The sequence below is a fragment of the Capra hircus genome, chromosome 17 (assembly GCF_001704415.2).
Source record: "Capra hircus breed San Clemente chromosome 17, ASM170441v1, whole genome shotgun sequence".
In the NCBI taxonomy this organism is placed as follows: domain Eukaryota; kingdom Metazoa; phylum Chordata; class Mammalia; order Artiodactyla; family Bovidae; genus Capra; species Capra hircus.
In genome coordinates this window covers 5,104,600-5,125,974 of record NC_030824.1, presented here as the reverse complement: position 1 = coordinate 5,125,974, position 21,375 = coordinate 5,104,600, and the positions used below count along the sequence as shown (strand labels likewise).

Here is a 21,375-nt window from a genome sequence, read left to right as displayed (position 1 = left end):
GTGGTACTTGTGTCTTTCTGACACACTTCCTTCACGCAGTGTGATAATCTCCAGATCCATCCATGTTGCTGCAAATGGCATTATTTCATTCCTTTTCTTAAAATTTAATTTAATTTTATTTTAGTTTAGTTTTTTATTTTTTTAATTTTAAAATCTTTAATTCTTACATGCGTTCCCAAACATGAACCCCCCTCCCACCTCCCTCCCCATAACATCTCTGTGGGTCATCCCCATGCACCAGCCCCAAGCATGCTGTATCCTGCGTCAGACATAGACTGGCGATTCAATTAGTATAGTATACATGTTAGAATGCCATTCTCCCAAATCATCCCACCCTCTCCCTCTCCCTCTGTGTCCAAAAGTCCATTATACACATCTGTGTCTTTTTTCCTGTCTTGCATACACGGTCGTCATTGCCATCTTTCTAAATTCCATATATATGTGTTAGTATACTGTATTGGTGTTTTTCTTTCTGGCTTACTTCACTCTGTATAATCGGCTCCAGTTTCATCCATCTCATCAGAACTGGTTCAAATTAATTCTTTTTAATGGCTGAGTAATACTCCATTGTGTATATGTACCACAGCTTTCTTATCCATTCATCTGCTGATGGACATCTAGGTTGTTTCCATGTCCTGGCTATTATAAACAGTGCTGCGATGAACATTGGGGTACATGTGTCTCTTTCAATTCTGGTTTCCTCGGTGTGTATGCCTAGCAGTGGGATTGCTGGGTCACACGGTAGTTCTATTTGCAATTTTTTAAGGAATCTCCACACTGTTCTCCATAGTGGCTGTACTAGTTTGCATTCCCACCAACAGTGTAGGAGGGTTCCCTTTTCTCCACACCCTCTCCAGCATTTATTGCTTGCAGATTTTTGGATCGCAGCCATTCTGACTGGTGTGAAGTGGTACCTCGTGGTTTTGATTTGCATTTCTCTAATAATGAGTGATGTTGAGCATCTTTTCATGTGTTCGTTACCCATCCATATGTCTTCTTTGGAGAAATGTCTATTTAGTTATTTGGCCCATTTTTTGATTGGGTCTTTTATTTTTCTGGAATTGAGCTGCATAAGTTGTTTGTATATTTTTGAGATTAGTTGTTTGTCAGTTGCTTCATTTGCTATTATTTTCTCCCATTCAGAAGGCTGTCTTTTCACCTTGCTTATATTTTCCTTTGTTGTGCAGAAGCTTTTAATTTTAATTAGATCCCATTTGTTTATTTGTGCTTCTATTTCCAAAATTCTGGGAGGTGGATCATAGAGGATCCTGCTGTGATTTATGTCTGAGAGTGTTTTGCCTATGTTCTCCTCTAAGAGTTTTATAGTTTCTGATCTTACATTTAGATCTTTAATCCATTTTGAGTTTATTTTTGTGTGCGGTGTTAGAAAGTGATCTAGTTTCATTCTTTTACAAGTGGTTGACCAGTTTTCCCAGCACCACTTGTTAAAGAGATTGTCTTTACTCCATTGTATATTCTTGCCTCCTTTGTCAAAGATAAGGTGTCCATATGTGTGTGGATTTATCTCTGGGCTTTCTATTTTGTTCCATTGATCTATATGTCTGTCTTTGTGCCAGTACCATACTGTCTTGATGACTGTGGCTTTGTAGTAGAGCCTGAAGTCAGGAAAGTTGATTCCTCCAGTTCCATTCTTCTTTCTCAAGATTGCTTTGGCTATTCGAGGTTTTATGTATTTCCATACAAATCTTGAAATTATTTGTTCTAGTTCTGTGAAAAATATGGCTGGTAGCTTGATAGGGATTGCATTGAATTTGTAAATTGCTTTGGGTAGTATACTCATTTTCACTATATTGATTCTTCCAATCCATGAACATGGTATATTTCTCCATCTATTAGTGTCCTCTTTGATTTCTTGGGTTCCCGGTCTTGTCCTTGCGCTTTGAAAAGGTCCTCCTCATCGGCCACCTCTTCCCGCTCGGCGTCCCCGAGTCCCCAACCACCTCTCCAGGTGCAAAAGAAAGAGCACTTTATCTCGGACCCAGGAATCACAGTCCGCGTTCTCCCCTGCCCCGCAGTCCTCGTGGGTGCCGCCCTGCTTGCGGCTCCATTTCGCCGCCGAGGGGTTCGGGGCACCTGGGGCCGAGGGAGCCCCACGCCCCTCCTTGCGCGCAAACAGCCAGGAGCGTTGCTCGCTGGGGGGGCGAGTCTGCGAGATCTGGAGCCCCGCGGGGACCCGGGGCCCCCATCCCAGTATGAGGGCCATTCATCCGGTGGTTCTTCCCATTATTTCATTCTTTCCCATGACTGAGTAGCATTCCATGGTGTACATGTGCACCTCCTCTTCTTGATCCATTCACCCCTAATTTCCTGTCCTCAGAATTCTGTTACCTGGTCCCCCTAGCTCATAGCTGGTGAGAAAGTCAGGAGCTTCTGGTTTCTAAAGTTAACTTGCGTTGGTTAACTAGGGTTAAGGAGCCAGCCTGGGGTGTGCTGTGCAGACCAGTTCTAGAGAACACTTTGGAATTCTCTCCCACGGCCCATTTCCCCTTGGCCTAGGGATATGTAGGCATCATAAGGCATTACCCATCTTAGATCCAGGCGTCTGCACTTACAAACTTGCCCTGTGCTCCTCCCAGGAGTCTGGTGAGTACTTCAGGAAGTCTATGCTAGGCCCCTACAGCTTTCCCACCTAGAGAGGCCTGGAAAGCCTGGCTCTTGTTAAATAGTCACTAAGTTGTATCCAACCCTTTCTTGACCCCATGGACTGTTGATCACCAAGCTCCTCTGTCCATGGTATTTTTCAGGCAAGGATACTGGAGTGGGTTGCCATTTCCTTCTCCTGGGGATCTTTCCAACCCGGAGATCAAGCCCACATCTCCCACATTGGTAGGTGGGGCCTGGAAGCCACCAGGGAAGTCTGGAAGGCCTAGAGAGAAACCTAAAATCAGTTACTCTGAAGGGTAAATGTCAGACAGCATGCCTTTTCAACATCCTGGGTTGAAATGCAGCAGTTGAGACCAACCTGAGAAATCGCTCTTGACCACCAAGGATAACTTTTGCCAAGACAGGGATTAGGTTTGCCTCTGTCTTTTCCAGGTGATTTCATAATCCACCTGGGCCCACAGTTGCTAGAGAAAGAGTCCTGGGGCTGTCACTTCTGTGTCCACTAATTGCCAGGACAAAGGACCTTGACAGAGGCAGACAGGGGAGGGTGCCCTGCATCAGGTGTCCAAGCAGCCTCACAGTATTCATTCAACACAAGAGCGGGCACTGGGCTAGACACTGCAGTCCAGTGAGAGCAAAAATAGACAGGTCCTCTGCCCTAATGAAGTCAGATGACAAACAGTGATCACATAATTTAAAAGTCATTGTAAAATGACATCTGTGGGAGCTGTAGGGGTGTAAGAGTACAGGAGAGGGATTTGAGCCTGTCTGGGAGATTAAGGAAGTGACGATGACTCTGAAACCTCAAGGAGGATCAGGAGGGGAGGTGGGGAAGCAGGGCAGGGGAAGAGAGTTCCATGTGCAAAGGTCTGCCATCTTAGTCATCCAGCTCCCTGCCTCCCTGCTTGCGAAGCAAGACAGGAAAATAAATGAGTGAATTTTAAAAATGGGGGAGGAGAATGACCAATGGGTGGGGAGAAGGGCAATAAATAAGAGGCTAGGTAAGGAGTGAGCAGCGGATAAGCGGTGGGGTATTAAGGGATGAAAGGGGTGTGTGCAGAAAAGAACTGACAAAGACACATGGGGACAGGGAGATGAGCCAATAAGTGAATCAACAAAGTGGATAAGAGGCCAACTGAGTGGAGAGGGGACTGACACACGAATGGAAAGCAGGTTTCTTCCCTTGCAGTACTTCCCTGTGGCCGGTATGGTCCAAGGGCTCCTTGTGAATGAACAGAATGCAGAAAGCGTAGAGACGGTGCTCATGGCTCAACACTCTGTGCTCTAAGGACAGAGATCCCAGGCTTGTCTGCAGCACCGGGAACTTTAGGAAGCACAGCTGTCTCGGTGCCACCCTGAAGATGCTGATCTAGTGGGCTGGGGTGTGACCTGGGCTGGCAGAATCTGTTCAGGTGGCTCTCGTGTCCTGCCAGGTTAGGAAATCACTGCCCTAGGGCACCGGTTCTCCAAGTCTGGTCCCTGGACCAGCAGCAGCAGTGGCATCATCTGGGAGCTTATTAGAAATGCAGAATCTGCAACTCCTCCCCAGACCTGCTGCCTCAGAAGCTCGGGGGAGGGGGGCAGGCATGAACCAGCAGCCTGGCTCTTAACGGGTCCTGCCAGGGAATCCTGATACCGGCTCACGTCTGAGGGCTGCTACCAGGGAGGGAGCTTGGCAACTGCTGAGAGTCCTTCAAAGGGAGACATGCTCCTGGTGAAGGAAAGAGTCCGGACGCCTCAGCATGACCTCAAATCAGGGCAGGTGTCCGTGGTCCCCAGCAGGAGCTCTCAATGTGGGTGGGGAGCAACGCACCCTTAACAGATGTATGGCAATGTCTGGGGAGATCCGGGGTTGTTACAACTTGTTTGGGGGGCTACTGATGGCATCTCATGGGCTGAAGCCAGAGATCTTGCTCGTTACCTTCCAGTGCACTGGGCAGTGACCCCCGCCATCATCACCACCACCACAAGGAAATTTCCAGCCCAATGCTGATGTTGAGAAATCCCAGTCTAGGTGAATTCTCCCAGCAAGGCTCTAGCTTTAGAAGAGAGACATCCAATGTGAGATGCTTTTCTCCCTGATCTCATTCCTGGAAGCTCACAGACAGTGGACTCAGAAGGGACCCGACAAAATCCCATTCAACTCTCTCGCTTTACAGAGGAAAGAAGCCAGAGAGCTGAAATGGCCCCCTAGGGTCTCCCAGCACTCCTAATTCCTATCCATTAATCCGTTCCCATAAATATTTACTGAGGATTTACTATGTGCTAAGTACTGTGTTGGCACAAAGGATATAATGGGAAACCAGACAGAAATGACTCCTGCCCTCATGGACTCACAGTAAATGGGGCATCGGTAAAATTATAAAGACTTCTTAATTTAAGGTGGATGAAGAAGACCCTTCTGAGAAGGTATTCATGATGAGATCTGAAGGCCGAAGAGGGGCAGCCACGGGGAGAGGGAGCAGGGAAGCGCCCCCCCCCATTTCCGTGACCCCAGCCTGCAAGGAGAATCTGGTTTTGTCCCTGCCATCGAGCGCATCCACAGCTCACTGGTCTAGAGGGAGTTGCTGGGATTCAGAGGAGAACAGGCATTTAACTCCAGCCAGCATTCAGAGTCTTACAGAAACCCTGGAGAGCTTATCACATCAAAGACCCTGATAGCATCTGTATTAGAAACGAGGATCCGACCAGACTGCTTGTGAGAGATTAGCTTTCGTTCTTTCAGAATAAATGGCTTATACCAACTCTGGCCCGCTTTATCGGCGCGCTCCTGCCAACCAGCCGCCCTCTCCCCGCATCAAGATGGCCACGCGAGGACTCCTGGAATGGGTCTGTCATTTCCAATTCAGTCGAGCTAAAAAGTCTTTTGTGAGCATCCACTCTGCCCAGGTCTGGGTGGAGAGCTGCCGGCGGGGGAGCGGGGAGAGAAGCAGCAGCCTCTACCTTGAAATACACACAGGCTCATAGGAAAGTAAGATTCTTACATGTCCATTCATTCGACAGATGCTCCCCAAGTGGAGGCCAGGCGCTGAGGATGGAGAAAGAGAAGATGCAGCCCCTAACTCACATGGCGTGTGTCAGATACACACATCGTCACAGGTCATTGTGAGACGTGAACAGGCATCAGGGGGTCATTAACCTGGCCCAAGAATCCAAACGGGCTTCCTGGAGGAGGTGCTTCCTAAATTGAGAGTTTAAGAATACTTATGGCTGATTCATGTTGAGGTTTGACAGAAAACAACAAAATTCTGTAAAGCAATTATGTTCAATTAAAAAAAAAAAAAAGAACAGTTAGGGACTTTCCCTGGTGGCCCAGTGGCTAAGACTCCACACTCCTGGTGCAGGGGGCCTGGGTTCAATCCTGGGTCAAGGAACTAGATCCCACATGCTGCAGCTAAGATCTGGTACAACCAAATAAATAATTTTTTTTTAAGAAGAAGAAGAGTTAGCAATTAACCAGGTGAAGAGAGGGCAAAAGCACTAGTGTGGACTAAGGCCCAGGGAATACAGCATGTGTAAAAACATTCTTAAAAGGTGCGTGCTGTGTTAAGACCTCTGTGTAAATGATCTCATTCACGCTACAGCAGCCTTCTGAAGCAAGCGCTACTACGTTGCTTTTTTTTTTTTCCTTTTTCTATTTTTAAATGAGAAAATGAGCACAAGGACAAGACATACAACTAGCAAACTGCAGAACTGGATCCAAGCCCAGGCAGTCTGACGGGTGGACCTATATTCCTAACCACTATGCTTATACTGCAGATATCTAGAAACGTGTGTTTAATTCTGTATCATTGGATAATGAATCAGAAAGGATCTGGAGTAGGGACCCACAGGGAGTTGAGGCTCTAAACGCAGGCTTGGATGGGAATTGAAAGGCCATGCGCCTGGTGTTCGGAGGAGTCGAACCATATTTTGAGGGTAAAATCTGAAGGATTTTAACACATTGTTGACCTGGGGATTTTTGCAGAAACTAATGTCTGTGGCCAGCGATTTGTTACGTAAGTGAATGCTGAGACACTCCAGTCAATAACGTTCAGGTAACAGAAGATGTTTTAATACATCTCTGATCAATAAGTTGTTAGGCAGAGGAGTACTATGGCTGTATTTGAATTTTAGAAAAATCATCGAGAAAGGAGGATCTTTTGGAGGGAGAGAGTGGGCTGAGGGCAGCCAATGAGAAGGATGTAATAACCATCCAGGCACACGAGGACAGTAGCTGGGCCGGTGGGCGTGGCAGCGGGCAGGGCGGGGCGGGTAGAGGACCTGGTGAAGCTGAAAGAATGAGCAATTACAAGACCCCATGGCTGAGTGGAAGAGGAGGGAGCAGAAATGGAAGGCTTCCAGAATCACAGCTTCCATCAGACCCCCACAGTCGCTGACGTGAGGAAGGAATTATATTTTCACCCCACATGAGAGAAATAAAAGAGCACTGGGTTATGATTTGGGTTAGACTATGAAAGTGAAATTGGCTGGCACCAAGAGAGGCAGGATTAGTTCAGATCAGTTCAGTCGCTCAGTCGTGTCCAACTCTTTGCGACCCCAGAACAGCAGCACACCAGACCTCCCTGTCCATCACCAACTCCCAGAGTTCACTCAAACTCGTGTCCATCGAGTTGGTGATGCCATCCAACCGTCTCATCCTTTGTCATCCCCTTCTCCTCCTGCCTTCAATCTTTCCCAGCACCAGGGTCTTTTCAAATGAGTCAGCTCTTCACATCAGGTGGCCAAACCATCAGAGTTTCAGCTTCAACATCAGTCCTTCCAATGAACACCCAGGACTGATCTCCTTTAGAATGGACTGGTTGGATCTCCTTGCAGTCCAAGGGACTCTCAAGAGTCTTCTCCAACACCGCAGTTCAAAAGCATCAATTCTTTGGTGCTCAGATTTCTTTATAGTCCAACTCTGACATCCATACATGACCACTGGAAAAACCACAGCCTTGACTAGATGAACCTCTGTTGGCAAAGTAATGTCTCTGCTTTTTAATGTGCTGTCTAGGTTGGTCATAACTTTCCTTCCAAGGAACAAGCATATTTTAATTTCATGGCTGCAATCACCATCTGCAGTGATTTTGGAGCCCAGAAAAATAAGGTCAGCCACTGTTTCCACTGTTTCCCCTTCTATTTGCCATGAAGTGATGGGATGAGATGCCATGATCTTAGTTTTCTGAATGTTGAGCTTTAAGCCAACTTTTGCACTCTCCACTTTCACTTTCATCAAGAGGCTCTTTAGTTCCTCTTCACTTTCTGCCATAAGGGTGGTGTCATCTGCATATCTGAGGTTCTTGATATTTCTCCCGGCAATCTTGATTCCAGCTTGTGCTTCCTCTAGCCCAGCGTTTCTCATGATGTGCTCTGCATATAAGTGAAATAAGCAGGGTGACAATAGACAGCCTTGATGTAAACGATTACTATTTCCCTCTGTCCTGGACAGACTTGGAGACTTGGGGGATGGGGGAATCTGTGTGTACAGTAATGAGTTTCAAAATAGAGTTTCATCTTAAAAGGCAGCTGGGAGTGCAGATAAAGGTGAGGAACCCATGAGTTCACAGCTGCAAGACCTCTCTGCTCTCACTGGCTTTCCTTCTTAGCTCAGCTGGCAAAGAAAGGACAAAGGTCACAGATCCATGGGGAAGAGGAAAAAAACTGAGTATGAGGAATGGGATAGCAGGAGAGAGCATGGCAGGAAAGGGGGTCAGGGAAGTGAAGAGGACACTGGACTTGGAGAGACGCCCTGAAGGGTCTTAACACAGGGGTAGGAGCTCTTAAGGGCACAATCCTTCAAATCACTGTCTTCTGTAGGAAAAGTGAAAGTGTTGGTCGTTCAGTTATGTCTGACTCTTTGAGACCCCATGGACTGTAGCCTGCCAGGCTCCTCTGTCCATGGAATTCTCCAGGCAGGAATACTGGAGTGGGTTGCTATTCCCTTCTCCAGGGGATCTTAAACATGCCTTGTAATTTAAGAGTACAGATCATGTCTGTCATCCCTCTCCCAGAACTCATAGTTTCTCTCAACTTCTTGAAAAATGTTTTTTAAAAAAGTTTGTGATCTCTGTCCTATTGAAGGAAAAAAAAAAAAAAACGGAGCTATGACTTACGTGTGGCCCTGCAGGTATGTAATTTTATGAAGGCTTGATTATGCTTTGAATGATTACAAAATGATTTCCTCCTGAGAATTTGGGGAGGGAAATTATCCCCCCCTCCACCAGCAAATGCTGATTTGCCATCATTAGGGATCGAATTAGGGGAGGAAAGATACGCAGTGCAGAGAGAAATGTCAGGGTGATACAGGTATTTGGTGCATTCATCCAACAAACACTTACTGAGAACTTGCTCCACGGCAGCGAGTCAGGAAGCAGATGTGAAGATGCCCTGCCCTCATGAAACGGATGGTCTAACAGGGAAGTCAGACACTGAAAGGGCAGCTCCAGGTGGCATGGGTGTGTTTCAGAGAGGCAGTCCATAAGTAGCATGACCTCGCGCAGCATAAGGCTCTAGTTGCTCTAAGAAAACAGAGTTGGCCAAGACAAGGCCTCCTCTTCTCTCAGAGAATATAGTTGGGGTGTTGGAGTAGACACAGATCAAATGACACAAAGGAAGGGTTTGGACAGAATGGATACAGGTATTTCAGAGCAGCCAGTTTGGACGGAGGTGGTTGGGGATGGCTTTGAGGAGGAGATGGGTTGATCAAGGGGGAACAGCAAAGGGGACCACAGGATTTCAATCGTGAGGGTTCCAGGCGTATAGGCGAGAGAGCCTAAATGATCAGGGGTCAGGGGGAGGTAATATTGGGGAGGTTTCTCAGCTGGTAAAGAATCCGCCTGTAGTATGGGAGACCTAGGTTCGATCCCTGGCTTGGGAAGACCCCCTGGAGAAGGGAAAGGCTACCCATTCCAGGATTCTGGCCTGGAGAATTCCACGGACTGTATAGTCCATTGGGTCGCAAAGAGTCCAACATGACTGAGAGACTTTCACTTTCACGCTTGGTCCAGCACTGGAGGGTCTGAAAAGCCTAGACTGAGTATTTGAATTCATCTCCAGGGAGGAGGGAGCCTGGTTATCCCTAGGAAGAAAGAGAAGTTCCAGAGTGACCAGGGCTAGGCTGGTGGGTTGTTTTTTTTTTTTTTAAGGAAGCTGTGACTCTTCTAAGTTGGAAGGTAAATATGAGCCTTCTGGATCACTGTGGTAGACATGAGACTCAGCCACATATCATTTCCTGGCAATCTATAGAAATCCCTGGAAGGAAGGAAGGGAGAGTTATTAATCCAGGTGTGGAAAAGAACCAAGATGAGGTATACAAACTCACCCATCCATTCGTTTATTCAAGCACTTATTTAGCCTCCTATGTGCGCCCAACTCAGAGCTGCTGCAAGGGCTAGTTTTGTAAAAATAGATATTGTTTCCACTCTTGGGCTTCTTTCCGAGGGCAGAGACAGATGTTGAGCAAGTAATTAGAAGCACAGGAGCTCAAGAAGCATGAAATGGGGACTGACCTAGTCTAAAAAGCTGCAGAGGTGATGTTTAAGCAAAGAGCCTGAAATCTGAGTGAAAAAGGTCGCCACTGGAGACAAAGAGGACGAAAGTGTGTGGAGTTTGATGGAGGGTGGTGGTACCAGGAGCCCAAAGTGTGAAGCCCAACTTACTTATCTTGACAAAGCTCAGCCCCTAAAGAGAGACCAGCTTGAGGCTGCTAAATCAGAAGGAAGAGGGGATGGTTTGAGCACAAAGCAAAGAACTTTGGTTCCTTTATGATCTACAAAATGACTGATTTTGTATTTTAGAGCATCCATAAGCATCTTCTCCTCTTCCCATAGACTTGCCCTCCTAGAATGACTACCATTTTGTCTCAGATCTAATACCACCTCCTCCAGGAAGCCTCCCAGAGCACCTACCCTTTGTTCCCCTAAACTCTTATGGGAAGGACTTGAGACCTCTCAGCACTGCCGTGCGGCCTGAGACCTCCACTAGGTGCCAGACACTATGTTAGCCCTTCCCTCGATCTCATTTTTACAAGCGCAAGAGGGGGCGGGGACATTATCACCTGCAGAGCCCTCAGGCCTGAATGCCAAGTCCAGCTCCGCCCCTTGTGGTGGCACCTGGGGCAGGTGGCTTCTCCTTCCTGAGCTCCGCTGTCTTCATCTCTAGCACAAGGCGGGCAGTAGCAGCCTCTACCTATCAGGGCAGGTGTGAGGGTCAGTGTGGACAGGTGTGTCAATCACTTAGCACGGTGTCTACCCATCCAAATCTCCAGAAGAGGGACCAAGTCTCAGAGGAATGAAACAGAACATCCAGAGTCACAGGACAGAGAAAGCGGCAGACCAGGGATTCGAATCCATCTGTCTGCAGAAGCCACGTTCTCTCCACTCTGCCCCATGCCTTTGCTGAAATCCTTTCACGTTCTCAAACTTTGCATGTATAGAATACCAACAACATGCTCAGCTCTGCACAAACACTATCTCAGTTATTCTTCCAACAGCCAACTGAGATAATTTCCCCTTTCTTCAGTGACCTACATAACAAACCCAACCTTCCTCCCAACACTAGTCCTCACTCAGAATTGTCCTTCTTAGGGAAGTCCTCAGTCTCCACTTGATTGCTCAGGCTCAAGCCTGGCACCATTATTGCCACCTTTCAATCCACGCACCCCCACCCCACCCCCCCACCCCCGCCAATCCCAAGACCTCTTGGCTCGAAGCAGATCTGTCTTAGGTTTCATTCACCCTTCTGGCTGCACTGCCCAAGTCTTGTCATCTCTCACCTGGATGGGTCTCTCTGCTTTTACCCCTGCCCCGCTCCAAGCTGCAGCCAGAAAGTAGAGTGATCTTTGCACAGCTGGTTGCGTCACCTCTATCCTCCCCCCATGTTTAAAACCCTCGTTGCTCTCGAGATAATTCTGAAACCTTCGACCTGGACAGATGAGATGACTTCCAGCCGTCTCTCAGATCAAGGATTCCAATCACAAGTTTTACTGCTAGTAACACAAAGAATCAACTCAGGGTCATCTCATTTCTGGATTCTTGGCAGACGCTGAGGCTGCACTCGCTGGAACAAGCACGGCGGGGAAGGATGTTAATATTTGGTGACTCCCAGGGCACAGAGATTGACAACAGAGCACAGACCTTGCCAGGTCTCCCTGGGAGGAGCCGTGGCGAGCAGGAAGAGCAGGTATCCTGGAGCTGGGCTCCTGAGTGTGGGTCCTGATCTTGTCAGTTTCCAGCCGTGTGACCTTGGGCAAGTCACTTAATTTCTCTGACCCTTAGTTCTGTTTACGATACAAAGGCAAGTGAGGAGGATGAATGGGACATGCTGTACAACCTTGGGGTGTAACACCTTGGGGTTTAATGGGGTTTAACGCCAAAATGGGGCATTAGATCGAACCACGTGAAATTGCCACTATTCTACCTTTTTCTTCTTTGCATGGCTAAAATGGTAATTTCACGTACTCATACTTCCATACAGAGGTTGGCAAACTTTTCCTTCCAAGAGCCAGACAGTAAATATTTCAGGCTGCGCTGGCCATTCAGTCTCTGGGACAGCTATTCAACTCTGCCATGGCAGCAGAAAAACAGCCATAGACTCCATGTAAGAGGGAAAACATGGCTTTGCTTCAATAAAACTATTTACCATAACAGATGGTGAGCCAGGTTTGGCTCATGGGCTGTGGTTTGCCTACCTCTGCTTTCAGCCCAGGAGCTTCCCTCTGCCGGTGACAATGTCTGACGCAGGACTTGCACGGAGGAGCTGTAAGGGCCTAGCGGAGCGTCTTATTATTGTTGCCGTTTAGTCACTCAGTCGTGTCCGACTCTCTGGCACCCCACGGACTGTAGCCCACCAGGCTCCTCTCTCCATGCAAGAATACTGGAGTGGGTGGCTATTCCCTCCTCCAGGGGATCTTCCCCACCCAGGGATCAAACCCAGGTCTCCTGCATTAGCAGGCAGATTCTTTACCCCTGAGCCACCAGGGAAGCCCAGCAGTGTCTGGTGAGCAGCAAACGCAGGTTCATTTCCTCACACCCTCTTTCCAAGAAAAGCGATTTAGAGAGAACTGACGTGTGAATTTCCTACAGGGTGTGGTGTGTTCACACTGCACTAGACGCTTTGCTAGGGTTGGGGAAATCACACAGGGCCATGCATCACTGGCCCCTCCTCCACTCGGCTCCCACTCTCAGTGACATCATAGACAGTGCTGCCAGACCATGAGACCCACCCTCCAGAAGATCCTTCCCATGGAAATGCACTCAGAGGAGCCGAGGATGGTGTAGCTGGGGCAAGCTTTCTGCTCTTGACTTGTGCTTGGGCTCCTCTCTCGTCTTGTCCCCTGGAAGAGTCCTCTGAGCGAGACACAAACTCAGGTCTGTGTTTCTGTGAACAGAACCTCATGTACTCGAGTTCTGGGCTGGGAAGAAAATGAACACTTCCACCAAATTAGGCCAAGTAATACCCATTTTCCCCAGGGGGAATTTATTTAAACCGCATCAAAATCAATTTCCGTGCCATTAAGTATTCTGGTCTGTATTTTAATTGAGACGATTACCTATTCCCCACCTCAGAAAGAGAGGAGCTATTTGAGGAATCCTGCGTTTCCTCCCTCCCTTTCCCTGGCACTGACAAGGATGGCGCCTCAGAGAGCAGTGGACCGCCGGTCAGCCTGTTTCTCTGCCTATTCATCTTCTTTAGTGCTAACCTGGTTTATTATCTTTCTTTAAGAAATAAAAATGGAGCTCTGAGAGGTACCCAGGGCACTGGGAACTCTGAGTTCTTTAAACAGAATAAACCAGGTCATTCTCTCTTCTCCTCCTTCAGGGCTTGGGTTTATGATATAACCGGTGGTAAATGTCAGAGTAGCTGGCAGGTATGTTTGGTCAAAGGGGACCCAGGGATGAGGGTCATTCCCAGCCGCTCCTGCTCCCAGCCCCCACCCCCCATTCAGTAAACATTTCAGGCGCATCTTCCGTGTTCCAGGCATTCAGTCCGACTCCCTGGAGGGGCCCCCTGTCTCATGGGAGAGATGCGCCTGAAAACAAGTCATTAAAATGCAGCACATACTAAGAGCAAGAATAGAAACCAGAGCCCTGGTAAGAGGCCCCGTAGCTCCCATCCTGGTGGCAGCTGATCTTCTGTGCTCTTGTTTCACATCTGTCTTTCCTTCTAGACTTTCAGCGCCAGGAGGTCAGAGACCAGATCAGCGCTGCCTCCAATGCATCCCCAATGCTGAGGACAGCAGGCCCAGAGCAGGCGCTCGGTCAAACTAAATGGATAAAGGCGGGAAGGAAGGCAAGCAGGCCGGCAAGATCCTGCAGGAGAACAGGGCAGGGAACACCTGTCTCTTCCAAAGAGATGAGAATAAGCCTCTACAGAGAGATGATATCAGGGCTGGGATACTGAAACTGAGAAGAGGTTTACCAGATGGCCAAGAGGTGGGATGGTATTCCCAACAGAGGGGATCATGTATAAAAAGTCAGAGCAGCATACAAATCTTTCTTAACTTACCATGGGGTTATATCCCAGTATGCCCATCCTACGTGGAAAATATCATAAGTTTAAATGCATTTATACCCCAACTGACTGAACATCATGGCTTGGCCTCCCTTGAATGTGTTCAGAACATTTAACATTTGCCTCAAGTTGGGCAAAATCATGTAACACAAAACCTTTTTACAATTTTACAATTGTTGATTAAGTTTATGGAATACTGTACTAAAAGTGAAAACCAGATGGTTGTATGGGTACCAAGTGGTTTAAGTGTGCTGGTTGTGACTGCGTGGTTGACTGGGAGCTTCAGCTTGCTGCCACTGCCCAGCATCAAGAGAGGATTGGACCACACCATCGCTAACCTGGGGAAAGGTCCACATTCAACCTTCTAAGCATGGTGTCCACCGAATGTATATCACTCTTGCACTGCCATAAAGTAGAAAAATTGTAAGTCAAGCCATCATAAGCTGGGACCATCCATAATGAAATCAACAGCTAACATTTATTAAGGGTCTACTATGGAGAAGACGATGGCACCTCACTCCACTACTCTTGCCTGGAAAATCCCATGGACGGGAGGGAGCCTGGGTGGGCGCCCTGCCAGTCCCAATGGGGGTCGGTCGCACAGAGTCGGACACGACTGAAGCGACTTAGCAGCAGCAGCAGCAGCATGTCCTACTTGGAGGAGGGCGTGGCAACCCACTCTAGTATTCTTGCCTGAAAAATCCCATGGACAAAGAAGCCAGGCGGGCTACAGTTCATGACGCTGCAGAGCTGGACATGACTGAAGCGACTGAGAACGCTATGTCCTAAGCGCTTTCTATAATCTGCTCATTCAACTCTCACAACTACCTATGAGGTGGTGCTCTTATACCCATTTCACAGGTAAAGAAACTGAGGTCATGGAGGTTAACACTCTCAGCTCAGACTGCTAGGAAATGTCAAAATGTCAAAAACGTGATTCAGTGACTCATTGACTCCAGGCTTGGCTGTAACCACTGTGATTTACTGCCTGCCCCTCCAAAACATGGGTTTGGGGGAAATGTCAGGGATTTGGAAATGGCCATAGGGTGAGTGCAGGGAAGACAGGACATGAGGCTGGCCAGGTAGCCACGAACCTTCCATGAAGAGCCTTTGGTGCTTCTCTACAGATCAGTATTTCTCAGACCGGAGTTCTGTGGAAGCCTATTTTATAAGACACAAACAGTGAGATGTGGATAAAAAGGAGAGTGGGAAGGGGAATTCATATGCAAACGATCTGGGAAACATGGTTCAAGTCAAGCTGGACGCATTTTCTTGTTGCAGCAGGATTTGCCAGAGCCTGACCATGAAAGTGGGCATTGCCCAGGAGGAGAGAGTATCTCCAAACTTACTCCTGTGGCACACCTCTCATTAGCCCTCAGAACCTGGGGGTGGCTGGCATAGGTGACAGAGATCTGTGGCGGGGGGGTTCAAGGCAGCGGGTGGTGTGGTCAGATCAAAGCAGATCACCCGGACTGTGGTGAAGGCGCCTGGAGAGAATACAGCACAGGCGTTAGATGCGGAGGCTCTGCTGAATTCAGGACTCTCCCAACAAGGATGTGAGTGAAGGCCATCGGGACCCTGGCCTGCATCTGGCCCACTGGAATCATCAGAGAGAGGCTTTAACTCACAGTGGGTCCAGCGGGAAAGAAGCTGAATTCAAACACACAGCATTATCCAAACAAAGCCATGCGGCTTCTGTATAGAACAATGGGCTGGCTTTTCAGGGTAATTTAACAGCTGTGGCATACCGCCCGGGCCGTCAATTAAATTCCAATCCCATTTCCTTCCAAAGCATTCAGTGCTTTGGGAGTTCCTTTTTGAACATGGAACATTCTGGCTGATGAGGTGGGAAGATGGATCGGCCAAAATGCACTGTAACTTCGCCTTTCACAAACGCCAGCCTCTCAGCTCTTGTCTCGCCTTCCAAAAGAGGTTACCCAGCATTAACGGAAGATTAGACATAATTAGATCACAGGACAGGTTGAAAGCGAGAGAGAAGTCTCGTTTAGCCTCGTCCCTTCACCCGTCCTACCTAAGTGGAAGCTGAGGCTCAGTGGGGAGGGGTGTCACGTCAAGATCATGTAACAATTGAATCAGCTTCCTAACCTGGTCTCCCAGAATTTACCTTTTCTTCATTAAAGTCCCCCTCCCTTCAGCAGCTAGAGGGATCCAGAGCCTAAGCTCACCAGAAGCGTCTTAGTGAATTTAGAATAAAATCAGGGGGGATGACATAGGGCATGTAGGTCCTGGTTCTCCACCTCAGCACTACTGACATTTAGGCTAGATGGTTCTTGGAGAGGGAGCTGGCCTCTACCCACTAGACTCCACCCCAATCATGGCAACCAAAAATGCCTCCAGACATTGCTAACTGTCCCCTTGCAGGGGTGGGGCCATAATCATCCCCAGCTGAAGCCCTTAGAACCACCAGCCTTGGGCAAATGCCAGAGAGCAAGATGTGTTGGAAGGAAAGGAAGGGAATCAGCGCTGGCTGCTTTGCGTAGTGGAAACGAAGCCTTTGGCACAGCCCTTTGCATCTCCGAGCCTCAGTTTTCCCTTCTGTAAAATGGGAAGGATTATTTCTCTCCACAAGATTCTTCCAGAACCAAACTGGACAGGGAATGTGACTGTGCAGTGTGTGTGGCAAAGTGTTGCACAAAGATTCCATGATTAACTGCAGTGCGGTTCAACTCAGCTGTACTGGGGTGATGGCGCAGTTGTGGAGATGTTATGGGATATAAGTTTCTCCATGCCCAGAATTCCTGAAAGCCGTGCTTCTTTTTTAAACTATTTTCTTGATTTTGGGGTGCACTGGGGCTTCGTTGCTGCCTGCAGGCTTTCTCTAGTTGTGGCAAGCGGGGGCCACTCTCAGTTGCGTGAGCAGGCATCTCACTGTGGCGGCTTCTCTTGTTGCGGGGCACAGGCTCTAGGGCACTCGGGCTCAGCAGCTGTGGCACACGGCCTTGCTGCTCCTCGGCATGTAGCATCTCCCAGGACGAGGGGTCAAACCTGCGTCCCCTGCATTGGCAGACGGATTCTTAGCCACTGCACCACCAGGGCAGTCCAAGGCAATGACTCTGAAACATCATGCTTAAACAGCATACGGCTCATTGAGGGTACTTGGTAAAATTGAAGACTCCTTTGGGCCCCACCCCTCCACCCAAATTCTAATTTACAGGGTCTGAGATGAACCTATGAATCTGCATTTTTAAAAAATCAATCCAGAAGATTCTGGTGCAGATGGTCTCTTGAGAAACACTGGTCTCAGGGAGAGCGATGCCCAAAGCTTAGCAGAAGATCAGGGACTTTAATGGAGGCATAATAGTCCCAGAGTCAGTGCCCCAGAGTCAGCACTGGAACCCCAGCCTCCTAGTTTGGGGATCTGAGCAATCATACTGCATTTTCTGTGTCGCTTTGGAAAACAGAGTTTAACTTCTACCCCCAACCTGCCAGTCCCCACCACCAACTTCATTTTTCATTTGCTACTTATCCAGCGTGACCGCATCCCAAACCTGTTTTGATACTGACATCACCCAGTCTCTGATCAAAAATTATGGTAAAACATTGTCTTGTCATGAGGCTAATAAAGCATGTTATCCTGCTTGTCACAGAAGCTGCCTTACAGATGCTGTTTGCTATTTGCTGGGGCCCTGCATTAATCTCCCTTCCACTCGGCTGCAAGGAACCAAATCTACCGTGGGAAGATCAATAGTGCATTATCTTGCCCACCAATGTTGTTCCCACGGTAGCCAGTGGGTTGTCATTCCTGTGTTACAAGCCTAGTGTACCAAGGGTGAGGACCGCGAAGAGACGGAGGAGAGGGCATCCAAGGAGAAGGATGCTATCACAAAGGAGAGCCCTGAGAAAGTGTCAGAGAGCCAGGAAATACAAGAAATGCTTAAAAATATTGCCCAGGACTTCCCTGTGGCTAGAACTTCACGTTCCCAATGCAGGGGGCCCAAGTTCAATCCCTGGTCAGGGAACTGGATCCTGCATGTTGCAATTAAAAGAATTCTCATGCTGCAACTAAATCCCTGCACAGCCAATAAATTACAAAAACAAAACAAACAAAAACAAAAAACTTGCTCCTGAGCTGGCTAACCTGGGGACAGTGCTGAGTTTGAGTTCAGAAGCTTCTGGATAGTAATTTCGTTTTTCTGAACCTCAGTTTCCTTACCTATCAGTTCAGTTCAGTCACTCAGTCGTGTCTGATTCTTTTCGACCCCATGGACTGCAGGCCTCCCTGTCCATCACCAACTCCTGGAGTTTACCAAAACTCATGTCCATTGAGTCGGTGATGCCATCCAACCATCTCATCCTCTGTCGTCCCCTTCTCCTCCTGCCCTCAATCTTTCCCAGCAGCAGGGTCTTTTCAAATGAGTCAGCTCTTCTCATCAGGTGACCAAAGTATTGGAGTTTCAGCTTCAGCATCAGTCCTTCCAATGAATATTCAGGTCTGATTTCCTTTAGGATGGACTGGTTGGATCTCCTTGCAGTCCAGGGACTCTCAAGAGTCTTCTCCAACACCACAGTTCGAAAGCATCCGTTCTTTGGCGTTCAGCTTTCTTTATAGTCCAACTCTCACATCCATCCCTGACTACTGGAAAAACCGTAGCTTTGACTAGACAGACCTTTGTTGGCAAAGTAATGTCTCTGCTTTTTAATACGCCGTCTAGGTTGGTCATAACTTTTCTTCCCTATCTATAAAATGGAGCAGGCACGGGGCCTGACACAGGAGGATTAAATCGGATGATGTGTGGTGGCATGTTGAAGCTCTTGGCACACAGTAGAGACTCAATTATTATTACTGAGATGTTACTATTATGCCGCCATCTTCATTACTTCCTAGGTAACACTGGATAAGTCACTTTCCCTCCATGAGCTCAGTTTCTCCAACTAAAAAAATGATTCTTTTGCCCCTAAGAAAAACCACGCAATAGTAGCAAAAGCAATAGGCCTAAGTTGCAGTATAGCAGGTGCAGCAGAGATTTTGGAAACAGAGATGTTGGTGTGGATGGTTGTGATGTGTGTGTGAGCTTGTGTGTGTCAGGAAGTTAAGAATTCCATGTGGCAGTAACACCACCAGCAAAGACATGGCAGCGAAATAGTAACAGGCAAGAATGCTGATTAGGGGGCTTCCCTGGTGGCTCAGCAGTAAAGATTCTGCTGGCAGTGCAGGAGACGTGGGTTCGCTCCCTGGGTTGGGAAGATCCCCTGGAGGAGGGCATGGCGGCACACTCCAATATTCTTGCCTGGAGAATCCCAGGGACAGAGGAGCCTGGTGGGCTACAGTCCACGGGGTCAGACACGACTGAAGTGACTGAGCATGCGTGCGCGTACTGAATAGAATAGATGTCTCCAGTGCCTTGAAGAGGGGAGACTTAAACTTTGGACCACTGCAGAATTGCCCGATTTCGTCTCTATACTCCCTATGTCATCTCTTCACTCACAAGGGGGTCAAGTTGGTGCACAGCATGGGTACATTGCCTCCGGCTTAAAGCCTGCTTCCCTAAGGCTGGCTCTCGTGGGGAAGCCTTCCTGGTGTCTCCTGGCTGCTTGTGGCTCCCCCCATGCCTGGACCCCTGCTCCCCCCCACTCCACCTTCCCGCCCCTCTACGTGCATAGCCATCTTGAAGCCTCATTACAGGCAAGCCCAGCCTCCTCCCACTGGGCTTGGATTCATTTTACACTTAGTTAAGTAAAGGGCTGCAGGAAACAATTCCCATTCAAGGATGTAATGAGATGTCCACTAACGATCCAGACACCAAAATGAGGAGGGAGCGTGGCCAGCCGACCCTTGGAAACTGGAAATTGGTATTGGAATAATGTGCGATTAGCCTCTGTGAATGTGCACTTGGGAAGGGTTTATATCCAAACCATTCATTTGGTGCTTAGCATGGGCTTTTGTTCCCAATCCTTGAAAGATAGGAGCAACAGAACAGCAATAAAAATAGTCATTATTAGTATTTCCACAAACAACATTAGGTTTCTGTTGGTCTGCTGGTTTACCGCATTGTAGGAAAGCAGCTGGATAATTTTTTCATCACAGTTGGAAGCTTTGGCCGTCTCTACTAGAGATGAACATCCCACTTTGTGCTACCAGCATTCCATCGGGAATATACCCGGCAGTAATGAGCACACATGTGCACCAAAAACACACAAACACACACGTAATACAATGTTCACAGCTGTACTACTCATAATAGCCAAATGCTGGAAGCAACTCAGATGTCCAGAATGGATAATACACGATGGAGTCACAAATGGAATACTATGCAGCAATATAAAAGGAATGAACCATCATTATATGCAATCACGTGCATAAATCTCACAAATATAATGAGTGAAAGAAGTCAGACACAGAAAAGAACACGAATGAAGTTGGATACAAAAGAGATCATGGTGCCTAATCACCCAATGCCTTCACAAATAGCCAAAACAAAATCTTCCATAACAGAGGGCAAAACTGGGGTTCCCTGGGAGCGAGGTGTTACCAGCAGATCCAGTGTGTGCTGGCAGCATTTTGCTTCCTGATCTGTTTGCTAGCTGCACAGGTGTGTCCAGCTTGGGAAAGACTTTTAAGTAGACTTTTGAGAAAGACTTGAGTAGACTTTTCTCTGCATAGGTTACACTTCAAGTAAGGTTTATGAAAAGGATGAAAATGTACGTTTGGGACCAAGAGACTCTTAAGCACAGTCTGCATGACCATCCTCACTTTGGGTGTTGGACACAGGAGACCCGAGTTCTCACCCAATGTTCTTACGCCCTGGCAAGGCTCCGTCTGGTTATTTCATGACAAGTGGAAAACCTACACTGTCCAGGCAGAAGTAAGGGTGTGGGTGACTTGCAGGAAAAGCAGGGGCTCTGGAGTTAGGTACCTTCCCTTCCATTTCCACCTGCTCTGAGAACAGAGACTTCTTTCGTCTTATATCCCTCCTTCCACATCTCTGAGCACAGTGCCTGGCACCCAGTGGGATCTTGGTGAGTTTGTTGAAGGACTGTATGAGGGTATGCACGAAGGAACAAATTGCTACTGTGAAAAGTAAGTCAGATAATGGGCCTAGCATGTTTTACATAGGCCCTGAGATGGAAGAGCTACAAGCTAAGGGGCGAACAGGTCAAACACACCTGGGTTTGAGTCCCTGCTCTACCACCCTCTCCCAGTGTGTTCGTGGGTGAGTGAATTTCCCTCTCTGAGCCTCAGTTTTCCCATCAGCAAAATGGGGAGACTAACCGTTCCATTGCTGCAGAGCAGTG

At 48.0% G+C, this 21,375-nt stretch overlaps 1 pseudogene; it reads right to left on the bottom strand.

The window, feature by feature from the left end:
* LOC108637860 lies at window positions 1,873-2,235 on the bottom strand (annotated as a pseudogene).